The sequence below is a fragment of the Melospiza melodia genome, chromosome 4, assembly GCF_035770615.1.
Source record: "Melospiza melodia melodia isolate bMelMel2 chromosome 4, bMelMel2.pri, whole genome shotgun sequence".
Lineage (NCBI taxonomy): Eukaryota > Metazoa > Chordata > Aves > Passeriformes > Passerellidae > Melospiza > Melospiza melodia.
Window position 1 is genome coordinate 19,901,680 of NC_086197.1, and position 16,390 is coordinate 19,918,069.

Below are 16,390 nucleotides of genomic sequence, written 5' to 3' on the forward strand. Positions count from 1 at the left end.
TGTGCCCTTTTTAAAGCATCTACTTGAAAAGAGGTTTCATGCATGTTTACACACTTTTCTGAATAGGGGTGCATCAAAGAACAGGCTTCTTTTCTGGAATGCAAACCTTGACTGAAATATCACTGCCTGGATCACCTGCTGCTTGCAAGGCTGGCAGCAGCAAGGGGACATAAACCATAGCTCACACTGGTGTCACCAGTAAGTGAAGGACACATTGCAAGTGCTCATACAACATGTTGTTCCTCAGGTGAGACCATGTGCTTTAGTAACCCACCTTTATGCAGTGGGAGCATCAAGATGAAGGTCATGGGTCCCAGAACACGGCTGTGATGAAGCAAATCTACACTGTGACATCCAAATTTGTTATATAATTAGAGCATTCAATTATAGACTGAAAGACATACTTAGACTGTGTTAGAATATTCTCTGATGTAAATGAGGTTGAGTTAATTCCCTAACAGGCCAGGCAGTGACAAGAAGTGCAGACGAGCTCCCAGCACTAACTGGGGACAAAATTAAGCAAGTGGCATTCTTGCCTGCCCTGCCCTGCCTCACCTCCTCCAGTGCCTTGGCCCTATGGCCATGACAGGCCCTGCCACGCTGAGAGCCCCTGCCACAGAGAGTAATGTCCACCTTTTGTTGTAATCTGCCAATAAATGGTTTCTCTTTGGGTTCCAGCTGCAGCTCTGCACCTTGTGCAGGGTATCGGTTGGGTAGAGCAGCCACAAGCACTGGGAACAGCTAAGAATCTTCAACCATTTCAGTAGTTTTCTTGGATTAATACTGGATTAATTTTGTCCCTGAAAACAATAAGTTTTGATAGGAGTCCTTGTTTCTCTAGGCTGATCTGGCTGGTTCAGCCAAAGCTTATGTAAGATGGAACATTGAGGCTTCTTTCAAAGAGAGAGGGAATGCAAGCCAAGACACAAACATGGGCCCCTATTTTCCTTTGAAAAATATGATTAGGTTTCCATTTTCCTCTTAGGCAGCAATAAGCTACTCCTCTGAGTGAGCAAAGGGTCCTTTATATTTTGGAGATATTTGAGGAAATTGCCATGGCATTATTGTTCCATAAGTCACTTCCAAAATATTCTAGATCTCACACAGAGGTGGAAAGAGTCTGTGACCAGACTGCACAGTCCAGAAACAACTGAGATTAAATGCAAGGGCAGCAGGCACAATGTCCAAAACAGATAAATCAGGGTGACTGCATAGTTGCATTCTTGTTTTTCCACTGTAGTAACAGAAAGGGCAAAATAAGCCTGTACAGAAAATACATGAAAAAACACATACTGGAAGAAATATTTATGCTGTATTAGCATATTCTCTGCTCTAAATGAGTTTGGGCTAATTACTTATCAGACCAAAATGGGATAAGCAGAGGAGATAAGCTCTTAATATCACATTAGGAGAAATTAATTAAGCAGAATAAACATAATTTATTTGATTCTTCTCTTTCCTATTTCAATTGCTTTACTTAGCAATCTCAGTAATGTTCTTTAACAAATTCTTTATTTGTTTTCTTAAGCAGAAAAAAAAAATTAAAACAAGCTGGAAAGAGATTAATTTTATCCTGGTTCCTTGTTCTCTTCAGCAGATGAACAACTGCAGCATCAGCACAGATTTCTGCTACTTGAATTAATGGAGTGCCACTGCCAGTCACAGGTTGTCATCCTCTGAGTAAAGCCCTCCCAGAAGGGGATTGCTGGTGAGAAACATGAACTGAGGATTTGCTTGTTGGCTGGGATGGCAATTGGATGGATGTACATTCCAGATTTAAGGTAACCTACAGTGTCTCCTCCAGCCTCTTGCCATCCTTGTCCTTTTCCTTTCCCCACTTCATCCCAGACCTCGTCTTCTCCTACAGGAAGCCACAGTGGATCCCAGCTCCTGAACTCCCAGTCTGATTAGCTCTTTGCTCACTCCCCAGTATGACACTCTTTGCTTCCAATCTACTTGGTTGGACTGCCCTAACTCCCCAATTTCTTCTTATGATCCCAGTTCTCATCTAGAATAGGTTTGGTATCCAGTATCTCTGTCTGAGAAACTCTTCACAGTGCATTTGAATAACTCTGTTCTCTTGATCTGTGCTGCTGGGACCCAAGGAAGGCAGTCCCTGTTTTTCTTTTGTTGACTAAACTTTTACAGCTCATGTCCATCCATAGCAAATGGGGCCTCTTAGGAAAGTGTACTGTTGAAATCAAAGTCATCTTTATTAAACATGCACCATGACTTTTCATATACCTGTCAGTGACACAAAAGCTGTCTTCTATCAGCTTTTAAGTCCTCACACCACACTTGCAAGATGTAGGCTTTGTCACAGAAGGCACCAGAATTTTTAACCACAGCACATTTTACCCTACAGCCTGTCAGACACGTCAGAGATGTCTGAGTTGTTTTACACGAGCTCCCCTTGAGAATGTGTGTCAAGTAAAAAGTCCTGAATGATACCATTTCATATTGTTTAGACAGGACAACAGTATTAATGCATTTAATCTTATAAAAAGCATTCTAATATCTTTAGTGACCACTATACAGACTTTTATTCCTTAGAGAAGATAAGGAATGTCCTTGGAAACAAGAAAAATTAGATAGTGTTGTGCCAAGGTCTACGCTCTAAGTAGTTCAAGGTGACCAGTGTGCAGCTCTGACTGTTACATAAAACAATTTGCAAAGATCAGTGAAAATTAAACACAAAATGACAGCTTCTTCAAGAAAACAAAACCCAGTGAAAAGCCCCAAGGACTATGCTGAAGTCATGTCCAGTAAGGATAAAAAAAAGTGGGACTAGACTCAGTAGTAGTCTAGCAGAGTAGTAGAGAAGACTTTCAGTCAGGTGTAAGAAGTATGGCACCAATTATGCGGGAGATTGTGATGGGATTTATTGCTAACACAGTATCTAAATGTTGCCAGTGCAATGTGTAATATAAGCAGGTCGGAAGGGCTGTAACATTGGGTCAGCTGGAATCATGCAGGTTTGCAGAAAGCACAACTGCAAAGCAGCAAAGCAGTCATGGAGCTACATCAGGATTTTATCCCCACCTGTTACTCCCCTGTCCAAACCTGAGTGTTCCCATCCTCGGGCTGGATGTGCCCTGCAGGGGTGGGATCCACCTGGAAGCTGCCCTGCAGCCTCAGAGGTCACTTTGCCATTTGGCCCAGGCTCCAGGAGCATTTTGTGCCCTTTGTAGGCCCATGTGTACCAAAATCAGTCACAGCCATCATCACTTCCCTGCCTCTGGAATGCATTAATTATGCAAGCATCCAGACAGTTCCTCCTGCAATTCCCACCTGGTGTTCTTACCTTAGGACAGATCATATTCCAAGATTGCATGGGAGAGGGGGTTGGTGTGTGTTGAGGACACACTCCAAGACCCAACTATTTTTTGTCACCATCACAGGGGCAAAATTGATACAGTAAACTTTGCTAATGACCAAAATCCCGAGTGGTGGGCTATTCTGACTCCCTGGTGACCCAAATCTTGAGCTGCAAGGATGCTTACTTAGACCCAAACTGCAGAAAGATAGGTAGGCAGCAGATGCACAACAGCCTGGTTTGTATTCCTTCCCTCCCCTGTTCTTTCCTTTTTCACATGTGTTTCCCTTCGATTTCTGTTTGAGAAAAATCTGCTTGAGATACTAAAGCTGTCTTTTGGAGAGCTGCTGTGGTGCTGTTAACAAACATCCAAAAAGCTGTGTTAGAGACAGCAGGGCATTGCTGCAATTCCATGTTTCTCTGTGACCAACACACAATACGCTGTCCTGAAATTCTCTAGCAATGAATTTGCTATTCAGTGCCAACACCAGAGAAAGCCTGAGTTCCCTTCCCCTGCAGCTCTTCTTTGTCCCTCTGCCATACCACCCTGCCTCTCCAGGGAAGGACTGGGCTCTGTCAACAGCTCCAGTAGAATTTCCAGCCCATCTCTGTGAACTGAATATCTCTCTTCTCTCAAATAGAAAACCCAATACCTTGTCTTTCTTGCTATATCTAAGCCTGTTAAACAACGGTGTTTTTCTCACACAGACTTTAAACGGTGAATGCAAATTGGAGTTTTAAAATTAAAGCTTGACTTTTCTGCATTCCAAATATTTTTATTCTTCTTTTTTCCCTTACATTTTTCTACATTTAATAAAGGGTTTAAAAGATTTCCTGTGATCCATATTGCCACAGGAACAAATGAGCATTTGAAGCTTCAAACCCTATCCAAAGCTTGTTAGCAATATAGTTTTGTTCCAGTGACACAGGACCTTTAATTCATTTGACCCTCTGGGTCTGTTTGCTTTACTGAAATTTGACTCAGCAAAGTTAAATCCCCTTCTATCATTCTGCGAGACAACTCATTTTATGTTTGGATACAAACCAATTCACTGCCAAAGCTGCATAATCAACTCCCACCCTAACATTCCAGTTAGTAGGGCTGAATGGAAAAAGAAATGATGATGGTTGTATAGAAATGCACCTAATTTCTATGGAATGCTCAGTGAATATCAGAACAATAGATGGTGTGTTAACTGCTATGTTTACCAACACTCTTTTTCCTTGGCATGGTTTACATATTTATGTAAGGGGATGGCAGTCTACTGTCATTTTATTGTGCAAAATTCTTGAATGGATACTATGAGGTAATTTTTTTTTTCCAAATGTATTTTTACTTGGTATTTGGGAAACTGTTCTGTATTGACAAGCTCTGGAGCAAAATCTAAAAGACAGGGCATCTTCTGTATTTGCAAAGACTTCTCCATGTGACTGCAAATAAGAAAATTATGGAAATATCTATTCTCTTTAAATTCCATATTGTTCAATCAACAGGATTTTCTCTTCCCTCTTGCTATATAATCATGTGCAGATTTTATACTGTCTCTGGTTCATTTTTAATATTTATATCTACTTATTATCAAACAAAACAGAGCAATCAGTTGTTTAAGGACGTGCTGGAACAAATTATTACAGGAAATTTATATTTATTTCCATGTTCAGGCTATGGAAGGCTAGCCAGGGATATCTCTTTCCACTTTAAAATGTCAAGTCCATTGGAAAAGAATTAGGGGTTGGCCAAAAAAGGATTTTCCTCTCTTTTTTTTTTCCTCCTCCTCCCTTTTGTGTTAAACATTAGAGTCCATGAAAAGCAGCCTATTACTGTAAGCCATAAAGGAGGTTCTTTCCCTGTTTCAGAGAAATCTGCTTGAAATGTGTGCAGCCTTTTTGATCTCCAGGCTCCTAGTCTGGGCAAACAGATGGAGCGTTTCTACCTGGGCTATTATTTTCTTTTCCTCTTCTCCCCTTTAAGATAACCCAAGAGGAAGGACTTTTAACCCAGCACAGAGCACTGGCCCTGGCTGAGCAGATCACAGAGAGCTCTCAGTACTCCTCATCCCAGTGCACCAGCTCTTATGGACCCCAAAGCATAGGTGAACATCTGCCTCATTTCCCTGCCCTGCCTGACTGTATTTCCACCCTCTGCCAAGCTGCTGATGGCCACAGGACCTGAAGAGGGAAAGAGTGAAATTCTGCTTTCACCAAGGTAGATATGAGAGGATTGTTGGTTGCTTCTAAGTCTGAACCACTAAATTTTCAGTGGCTTGCAATATCACTAACACAGTTTCTTTTTTCCACTACCTTGTTAAATGGAAGAAACCCTTCTCTTTTATTTGAAACATTGGTTTTCTTCACCTCCCTGGATTGCCTCTACAAGACCTTAGGCATTTTTCTTAATATAACTCTGTGCCTCAGCTACTGAGGTAACTATATAAGAAGAGTGTGGTATATCTGACATGACTCCTGTGTGACTCTGATCTGACACAGCCCAAAATGCAATTGGGATGTGATTGCTACATAGCAGTCTGCACCGAGCTAGCACAACACTGGGGGGAATCTTAGAGGCTGCAACAAGAATGCAGCAACATTGGGAAGGAGGCAGTGAAGTGTGGCAAAATGTGAGTAAAGGAATGGAAAGACTGAAATGGAATATTAACAGTAAATGCACTCAGGAAAAACATATCAGAGGGTGAAGGCTCCTACTCTCTGCAGACACTGGAAATAGATACTGACAATGATAATATATAATTGGTTTTTTTCATTTGTTATACAAAAGAATGTACATAAGGAAAATGAAAGGAACAGATTAACAAATGCACCTGAAATTTGAAAGGTATTGGACTGGCATCATTCCAGTGGCAAGAGCAGGAATCATTAACTTAAGCTATTTAGCATTCATATCAGGGCACAACTGTAGAAAACTACAGAATGGAAAAAAATCTGCACTGATCTATTGGATAACTATAAATAATTTAAAGCAAATTCTGTCTTACATTTTACAAATCAGTGGACAACTGACTATGCTGTTATGTAGTTTTATCACAGCTATCTCCTTTTATCAGAAAATGGTGGGGGGTGTTAAGCTAATGTACATTGCTTTTACCACTCCTATTTTGGTTGTTCAATTTTTTCCTTGGGAAAAAAAAAAGAGTTGTCATGTTCATTGTTTGATACTGCTGCTATTCAGATCTGGTTTTACATTAATTCTTCTTGGTTTGTCACTCACATGTAATTAATCAAGCAGAAACTAAGAAATAAAATTACGTATTTTGTAAAGGTGAACTAAGGTTTCAGTAACTGTGAAACTGTGGGTAGGAACACTGTGACAGACTGTCAGGAACTCCAACTTGGTCTAGTTCTAGCTACACTGGTGGAGTTATGCTGAACCATATTTTCTGAGAATCTGAATTTTAAGTATCCTTGCCATGTTCTTCAAAATGCAGTATGATCTCTGTAAGAATAATAACTTGGGAAAATTTTGCTTCGGTCAATATCTGAAATGAAAATTATGTCATTAGCTGTGAGCTGTCTCCCAGGGCAAAAATACACCCAGTTATTATTTGAGACCAAGAAAAAAAATTGCGATATTCTCCTTATTTTAATCTTTTACTAGATGATGATAATGGCAAATTAGAAATTACTTCTGAGTTCCAACTTCATTTTAACATTTAGGATATCTGTCTGCTGCACATTTAATATTATTTCCAATTACAACAATATGTGAGATATCTCAGTATCTGAGGTCCCTCACAACAGGCCCAGGGGACAGGAAAATGCAATTTCTGTGCAAATGCAAACAGAGCTATAGACTGTTTTCCCCAGGGAAGTATGTGATTGATACATGTGTATATATATAAAATATAGATATGTCTGTTATAGACATGTGTGTGTGCATATCTATAAACTCAATCCAGTTGTGTTTAAATCCAGAATATGTCCCTGATGCATGAACCATAATCCTCGATCCTATATCCTGAAATGTCAAATGATACCCTCAAAAAATATATTAAAATTCATTATACTTTAGACATATTACTAAAATATTCCTTTGAGGTATGACTTGTTTGAATAGAAGTAAAAGAAATAAATTAGGCAGTTATTTACTTACATACTGCCCACAGTTCTATAGATTTATGAGGAAAACAAATCTGGAGTGCTGCATTGCACAACTTTGTAATGCTGCAGTTAGATTTTCCCTTGTATTTACAGACTGGCTTATTTTAAAATCTGTTCAAGCACTGGAAAATCATAATTATGCAGCTCCACAGATCTGGAGGTCAGGTTCCTGTGACTGTAATACATATCTACTTTTGGAAAAGCTCTCCAATTTAGGGTCAAACTCTGCTTGCTTTTCTCGTGTTTGATTTGGGATGGAAATACACATGAGTGAAGGAACAGGTTTTGTCAGAGTATGGTATAGCTACACAGTGCTGACTGCTCCAAACATGAGCAAAAATATGTAATAAGGTTGTAATCTAAGAGGAGCAGAATATGACAATGTTTGGTAGAAATATTTCTAAGAAGTCTATCAGCACCTTCATGATTTCATAGGAAATCTAACTAAAATATGCCTGATATATGGCTGTTTATCCTTCCTGACCAGAACTTCTGAAGAATCATAGTTGAACCCTCATTTTGACTCCTCTATTAATATTAGAAATTTTAAATAAAATTAGTCAACAGATATAAAAGCTGGTATCAGCCCTAACACCTTCAATTTCTGATCATAAATGCAGTTAAGAATCACCCCTTCATTTTAAATCAGAAGAGAGCATGACTGAGGAGCTGGGCATCCTGGTACCATCAATGCTGTATTACTCTCTTGTGATGGGGCACTGTAGAGCTGCCACTGGCATGGTCATTGATTTTTGAAGATTCTCTTTCCTGCAGCCAACCGAAGCATGATAACCCCCTCCCCCAGCAAAAAACTGGAACACACAGCAGTGCTGTGTTCAGGACATGACTGAACATTTGAGCAGCTGACGTGGCACCACTTCATCCCTGGCACTGCTGCCAGAAGGGTTGTGTATCACGTCATAACCCCAGGAAGGAATTTCTGTACAGCTGGAAATTGCATGTGAAAAAGCAAAGGCAAAATTAACCTTACTTATCTCCCCCAGATATTACCCAAAACAAAAAGATTTTTAAAAAGGAAATGCTCTTAGATGTTCAGCATTTGCCTAGATCCATAAATGTGTAAATGTCTTGAGGTAACCCAGAGCAAAATCTGTGAGGTTTAGATATTATCTATCCAAAGTTCTTTTATATATATATATATAATCTATTCCTTTAAATTTCATTATAATACCCTAAGAATTAATACCATGAATAGTTCCATTATCATGTAATCCCCTAAGAATTAATACCAAAAATAGTGACGGCAGAATGAACAAATTGGAGAGAAGCTTGGGATATTTCATCTCTTATGTCTTGGGGCTGAAATGAGTCATATTGCCATGTCTCCTATGGTAAAGAAGACTTTCATGGCTAAGAGGTCAGGTTAAAGCCTTGAAATTTCTGTGCAGCACTCTTGTCTGTCCAGACACAGATGGTTGAAGGGCTCAGAAGGTGTTATTCCAAGTAACACAGTCCTGTGTCTATCCACTGTGGCTTTTAACCACGATTGTGACTTGTTTATCCTCTGTTTGTTGTCCTACCCTCTATTCAGGGCTGCTCAGAGAAGTTGTGTAATGAAACAGGAGAGCTGGTTTGGCTCCAGCTGGTCCTGGTGCCTGTTGTCCAATGTGGGTTTGGTTTAGTTGTGGGGACAACACTTGGGACACAATGAGAGAGAAACTCAGAATACTCAGAGGCTTTTGATGAGCTGAATATTTTATTTACTAGCTAGTTACCGCTGCAAATAAAAATTCTAGTACACAAGATAAGATTAGTTTTATCTTTCTGCTGGGAAATTTGTAGCATGTTCCTTCAACTTAAATTGATAGACTGAATTTTCTAATAAGGTTTGCTTCTTTGAAAACCAGCTGTCTATAACCAGCAACATGTGAAAGCAAACCAACCCTTCTTATTTTCCCTGTAGGTATAGTCAGAATCCTATCTCCAAACAACCTTAAAGAAAGTTTTCGATGCTACTTTTCTATTCTTGTTAGTTCAGCATAGCCAACAGTAAAGGCCTTGTTGACATTAGGCAAATGTGCAATGATGCAGCAAAATCAATTTAGTCACACTGATGCAAATCCCTCACACAGATGTAATGCCTGTGTGCAAAGTAGGGCATTTCTGAATATAGGCAATATTTAAAATGAAGTGAAAGAGAGAGATCCTATTCCTCCCAACTGGTTCCTTTATGTGATTCATATGGGTGCCCCTGAAAGCCTAAGTTGAAAGAAAGGGACTTTCTGGTCAAAAATAAGGGTTCATTAGGAGTACTGTTGATCAGGGAGGAACATTATGACCTTTAAATTCCAAGTTGCAGTAGCTTAACAGATGAAATAATACTTTAAAAAAATACTCTTTAGCTTTAAGCTGAGAATATCTGACCTTAAAATCACTAGGAAAAGAAATACATGATTGCATAACTCCATTATATGGTTACTTTTCAGAATAGAAGTGAAAATTAATGTGTTTTTGGTCCTGGGCTGTTTTTAGTAATTTAATGTGATCTGCTGTCAACAAGAGGGAAAACAAACCTCTGATGTTCAATAAGACTAAGAGAAGAAAATGTACCTTATTATGGGTGTTCAGTAAAAGTTCTATGGGCAAAAAATGGCACAGCCTGTGAAGGCATTATTGAAAAACAGGTGAGGTCAGCAAGGAATACCAGTAATGAGGTAATGACCATCTTCCTTTGCAGTCTGAAGAGGTTTGGGGATTCTTTTCTTTTCTTTTCTTTTCTTTTCTTTTCTTTTCTTTTCTTTTCTTTTCTTTTCTTTTCTTTTCTTTTCTTTTCTTTTCTTTTCTTTTCTTTTCTTTTCTTTTCTTTTCTTTTCTTTTCTTTTCTTTTCTTTTCTTTTCTTTTCTTTTCTGCAAAGTGTGACTTTGAAGCAAAAATTTTAGTAATTTTGTGTCTTTTAGCTGTTATGGAGGAAAAAGTTCCAAATACTTCATGTATATAATTTATTTAACATAGTAATGAATGAAATATCAAAATCCAAATAAAATATATTTATTGAAAGCATAGCTTTTAATCAAATCCGGGGTATGTTGCAATACTTTTCTTTAAAAAGTATTTTAAATTTGGGGAAACTCTTTCCCAATCTGAATGGAAGCACATTTTGGAACCTGGGATCCTTTCTGTTAAATGAATCTTTGATTCTCCTTGCAGCTGAAGACTCATGCTAGGGAGGTGAAAAGATATGCAGGGCTTCTTCTCCATGTACATTCACCTACAACCTGACTGTTGAAGCAACGTTTTCCTCCTCCACCCTCCCCCAGAAAGGAGACCAGGAAGTCCCTTTTCAGGAATGAAGTCAGGGCACAATCTCATCCTGGTAGATTACAGTCTCCCAGTGGAGCCAGGTGACTTGAGGAAATGCTGTTCTGTTCATATATTGCCAGGAGCTGGCAGTGCTTCATTTTGTTCTAGCAACAATGCTAACAAGAACCTGAGTAGGAAACCCTCATGAGAGAAGGAATCTCAGAATATGCTGAGTTGGGAGGGACTCACAAGGATCATGGAGAAGGGCAAGGGAAGTGCTCAGGCATGCAGGGAGCTAAGCAATCAATTACTACTGGATTTCAGACCCACGGGTGATACAACTATACCCCCTGCTTTATAATTACTGAGATTCATCAACAGGAGCTGTGGCCCCCACTGGGCAAGTCCCAAGTTCCTTGAAATGAGTCTAATACCCAATGAGGTTACTTGTGCTGCTGCAGAAAGATATTTCTGGCCTTTTATGTGTCAGAAAAGAAACTGGATGTGACAGATTTGGAGCTGGCCTGTGATAATTTAGGAATATGGTCTGTTGGCCTGATTATTTGGTTGAATATCTGGGTTTAACTCATCAGAGATTAGCTTGCAGTTGCATCCTTAAATCATCGGGGCTGGTCTGTGCTCCTTATCCTGGGATGCCCCACTTCCATTGACACTGCACTGCCAGGGAGCATAGGGACTTGGAGGGGGAAGGCATTAAGTTTTGAACCACAGCATCTCTACATGGGCAGGGCTAGAATCCTACTCATCCCTAGGAGAGACAGAGGGTTCCAAAGGTGCATTGGGAATTAGAGGTGGGACCTGTAAGTGTCTGACAAAACAAGTGGATAGGGCATGGTTAGGAGACATTAACTGCAATATGTTCATGTATATCTAGGCTGTTTCCATGTGTTTGTGGAATTTTCAGTGAAACCGAAAACTAAAAAATACCTTTGGAATAAAAAGGATGTTGTGAGTACCACAATAATTTCCATCAGTTTTTATCTAATACTGGGTGTTCAGAACTGGCATGTTGTCTCTCATCTTAGGCAAGCTCCTTTCCCCTGAAAGGGAATCTAATGGATAAACCCAGGGTTAATTTATGAAAGCAGAGTGTATTCCCTGACCAGGAAACCAATAGGAAAGTATGCAGAGGTGATATTATTCCATAGTTTACAGTGGAGATATGTTGTGTGGAGAGCTGGAAACATTACATGGCAGCTGCCCACTCCAGAGTGCTGGACCCAGCCTTATTTGTGGTGAGTTTCCAGCTGAAACTGGTCAAGCAAATCTCTTCTCAGTTGTTAAAGTCTCTGCTGTTTTTTGCCAGGTGCTGGAGAAATATTTTACTTGGGTAAAGAGCATAAATAATAGGACTGAAAAACGTTTCCAAGAAATCATCCTCCAGTCTGGAAGAAAAGTTTTATGTGTGTGTCTGTATATGTTAGGTGACTGAAATACAAAAAACGGAAAGTTGAAAATCCTAAGAAAATTACCTGAACCAGGTAGTTTTTCTCACTCTGTCCTTACTGAAAGGACAAGTCAGTATAGCTTAATGGGTACTTGATTGTGGAATTCCAAAAGGCAGCCTACAGATCTAAGCTATATTCTAGATCAATTCCTAATTCAGCCTTCAGAACTTGGGAGGCACTATGCTCATTCATTGCTTGTTCCAGATATTTTAGTATGTAAAGTTCTCCTACTTCACTCTTGCTGGAAAGGTTAATAAATTATGTTTGCCTATCCATGAATTCCTAATGCATTCATCTTGCTTCCAGTGGACATATTTTATATTTTACAGATTTCGGAAACCAACCACATATGAAGATGTCAATTTCTCAAAAGGACACGGACCAGGAAAGGCTGTATATTCTTGGGACACATCCTCCCAGTGACTGCTTTGTGTTGTAATAGAGTCTGGCCAGAAAGCTGCCAGATCTATGTCTTGGATGACTACTGTGTCAAAAGCATTTTTTAATGACACAGATGGAGCACTGAGTCTCCTCCCCACTTCCTTCGCTGTTGCCACATAAAGGTTAAACTGGACTGGCACACTGCAAAGCCCCATGGTTTTTAGTCTATAAAAAACACTTTGGAAAGAGATTGTTCAGTGTCACATGGCTGTTTTAAGAAGAGGAAATGCACATGCTGATGTTTAGCGGTAATATGGGAAGATTTGCATCTGTTGCATTTGCAAGGCCAAGTGACTTCCACTAGATAACATCTGTTGCATTTGCAAGGCCAAGTGACTACTAGAAAATCTAGAAATACAAGAAAGAGACAAACTGAACCAGGGACAAAAGGAGGAAATTAGAGCCAGCAAGTAAATTCTAAGTGCAAGGAACTTCTAGTTATGAGATCTCCATTGAGAAGTTCTTCAGTGCAGCTGGCAGCCATTTCTTTTTGCAGCTGAAGTTTCTGAATGATAACTTTTTGTGGAGTATATCACAGGAATGTGGATTGCAAAGGGCAAAAATCTAGACTGCAGCCACAAAGTGTATATCTGAACAGAAGGCAAAATGCTTCTGGAATTTGGAAAGGGAAGAGAGAAGCAGCTTCAACTTCTGGATGTTTCCTAGCTAGTCATCTTGATTTCCAGCCATCAGCTTGTCACCTTTGTCATTCTTTCTTCATTGGTTTCACTCATTCCAGTGAAACACTGGAGAACCCAACAAGTCCTCTTCTATCAGAAACTGGACAAAACCATCAGCTGTTTTCAGACAAAAGCGAGTACAGCACATACTGCCCTGGTGTGGGTTTGTCTACATGACCTTTTCCAAAAGCCCCAAGCCAGCTCTGCCAGTGTTCCCTGAGGGCCAGGTGTGGTGTAGCTGTGGCCAAAAGCTGTGCACCCAGGTCAGTGTAATGGGATGCCACTTCTTTCTGAAGAACAACTGTGACAACTGATTGTTGTCACACTTTGCCCGAACAATGTGGTTGTTTAAAAAACTTTAAACAACCACAAAGGCTTTTTTCCTTGCTCCCTTGTCCACATGTACTGAATGGTTCCTCATCTCAGGGTGGTTTTTTCTGTTCCTCCATGCCCTTTTTGTTTCTGTCCCAAGTACTCCTAATATGATGCCATAGCTAACAGGAAGGCTCTACATTCAAATTCAAATTATGCAAGTTCAAACTTTCATTTTAAATCAGATGCTGTTCAGATGCCGTGCAACTACAGATTTTACAGCACAGTTTGAGCGAGCTTTGCAAACATTCCAAGCAAACAAACTTTGCAGGAAACATAATCCTATTATTTTACTAATCTTTGGGACACTGCCTCACAGGGATCATCATTTGCAACAAAGCATCTACTCAGTTCATTCACAGGGGGATCTTTGTACCATTACACAGTATTGCTATTTTCCTATGCTGACATCTGTTAGAGTAATAGTTCATACTAGTTACAAGAACTACCTAGTTTGATGATCTTATGACTTGCTATTACTCCCCAAAAATGTATTTTTTACTGAGTTTCTGATCATGTTTGCTCTCAATACTAATCAATTATTCTTCAGTAATTGCCTGTTCCTCAACAGACCCTTTCTAATGTCGTTTTTGCTAATTTTCACCTTGCAGAACCTGTACCATCCTCCTTAACTTTAATTCCAGAACCCATTTCATCATTCACGGCATGCTCTCAGCCTGCAAGCTCCTGTCACAATGGATTGTTAACACATCATCATCGGGTGCTGGATAACCAAACCCATGGGGGGGGGGAAGGAAAAAGGACTACAGGACTCTCCTACCACTTGGTGACTCCTAGTAAAGGGACAGAGGCAGTGGACTGGGAGGCAGGAGGTGTACTTCAGGAGAGTGCTTCTGGAGGCATTTTTCCCTTATGTGTTGGCAGGTCAGGAGTTGAGAATGTATGGGTTGTCCCTTCCATTGATATTCTTAGTCAGAGAATGGCATTTACCTCTTAACAATTCCTCATTGTAAAGCCAAATCCGTTCCTCCTCCCCAAAACAACCTGTGGTATTGTTCTCCTGTTACCATGATAAATTATGCATGTTAGACACGCGGAATCATGACAATGCTCCTGTGCACAGTCGTTCCTTGTGCTGAGAAATTAGTATTTTGCCATGTACGGCTTTATTATGGTCCTCTTTATTATGGGACTGATGTTAGGGTCTTGGAGAAATTGCTAGGAAGTGGAGAGTATACGAGCTGCTCTGGGAGTTTAGGCACAGACATCTGGTTGGATCTGGTTTATGGTTGATCTATCAACCAACATGCTAGATCTAGCTTTGTGTCTTCATACATACATCATAGAAGCTCACAGAATCACAGAACAGTTTGGGTTGGAAGAGACCTTAACTGTTATCTGCTTCCACCCCACCCTACCATGGGCCTACACCAGGTTGCTCAAAGTCCTGTCCTCATAGATAACACAGAGAAGAGAAATTTTCAGTTCTCCTGAAGTTGCTGGATAGAGCTTAAAGACCAACTAACAAAAATGATAAAAGAATGTAAAAGTGTGCACACAGGATGATAAATGTAGCTGGAACCAGTAGATTAACAGATAATGAGGATTATAGTGGCTTTTTGGGCCAAGTTATGTAAAAAGAAGCAACAGCGCATGCCCTAAGAGAAGTTCAAGGAAATGTCATCTGTAATATGGGGGGCACTTGGTGAGTACAACCACCAAAGACCCCTTCAGACAACCCTCTAGGGACATTAAAAGACTTCCTGAAGGAGGCAGCTGCATGCAAATTAGTTCTACGAAAAGTGATGTTTATGTATCAGCCAGAAGTACACTGTAATCAATATGTATGATTATGATGGAATAAATACCTTGTTCTACCTTCTGGACACGCATCAGATAAACAGAGATATCCTTCTGATGTGTCCAGCACTGTAATAAAGAATGCCTGCTGTCTGATACTCAAAATTGTGTTAGAAAGTTTTGTTGTCTGATTTCAGTATTGGTCCAACATTGCCTTGAACACTTCCAGGGTTGGGGCATCCACAATTCTCTGGGCAGCCTGCTCCAATGTCTCACCAGCTCAATTCTTAAGGCCTTTGAATCAATAAAATGTTGTGTCTAAACAAGAATCGTACTTTTCCATTGTATCTTTTTAATTGTACCAATCACCAATTAGCTTCAGTCAGGTAACGTGGCTGCATGTGGTGGTATTGCTGTGATTCACCAAGCCAACAGAACTCACAAACTCTCACTGCACACAGGGCAGGGAGAAGGGTGACCTCTTTTAACACCCTGTCCAAGGGACAAAGACCTCTCACAGAATCACAGATCGGGTCAGGTTGGAAGGGACCACAGTGTGCCACCTTGCTCAAGCTCCCTTCTCCAGCATGGTCATTCCAGAGCGCATGGCACAGGACTGTGTCCAGACGGTTCTTGAGCATCTCCAGTGAGGGAGATTCCACACCCTCTCTGGGCAACCTGTGTCAGAGCATGGCCACCCACACAGTAAAGTTTTTCCTCATATTCAAGAGAAACTTCCCGTCCTTCCTCTCACCCGGACCGAGCCGGCCAGGCACCCAGCTGAGCGGGAGCGGTCACTGGTGCCGGGGACAGGGCGGGGCTCCCGGGACGGGGCGGGGCTCCCCGGACGGGGCGGGGCTCCCGGGACGGGGCGGGGCTCCCGGGACAGGGCGGGGCTCCCGGGACGGGGCGGGGCTCCCGGGACGGGGCGGGGCTCCCGGGACAGGGCGGGGCTCCCGGGACGGGGCGGGGC

General features: G+C 40.8%; 1 long non-coding RNA gene across 1 annotated transcript; it reads left to right on the forward strand.

Moving 5' to 3' along the window:
• Positions 1-1,602: 1,602 nt before the first annotated feature.
• Positions 1,603-15,703, forward strand: LOC134417975 (uncharacterized). Its single transcript, XR_010027658.1, has 4 exons — positions 1,603-1,781; positions 5,289-5,522; positions 12,493-13,547; positions 14,268-15,703. It is a non-coding gene; the product is annotated as an uncharacterized LOC134417975 (long non-coding RNA).
• Positions 15,704-16,390: the final 687 nt, after the last annotated feature.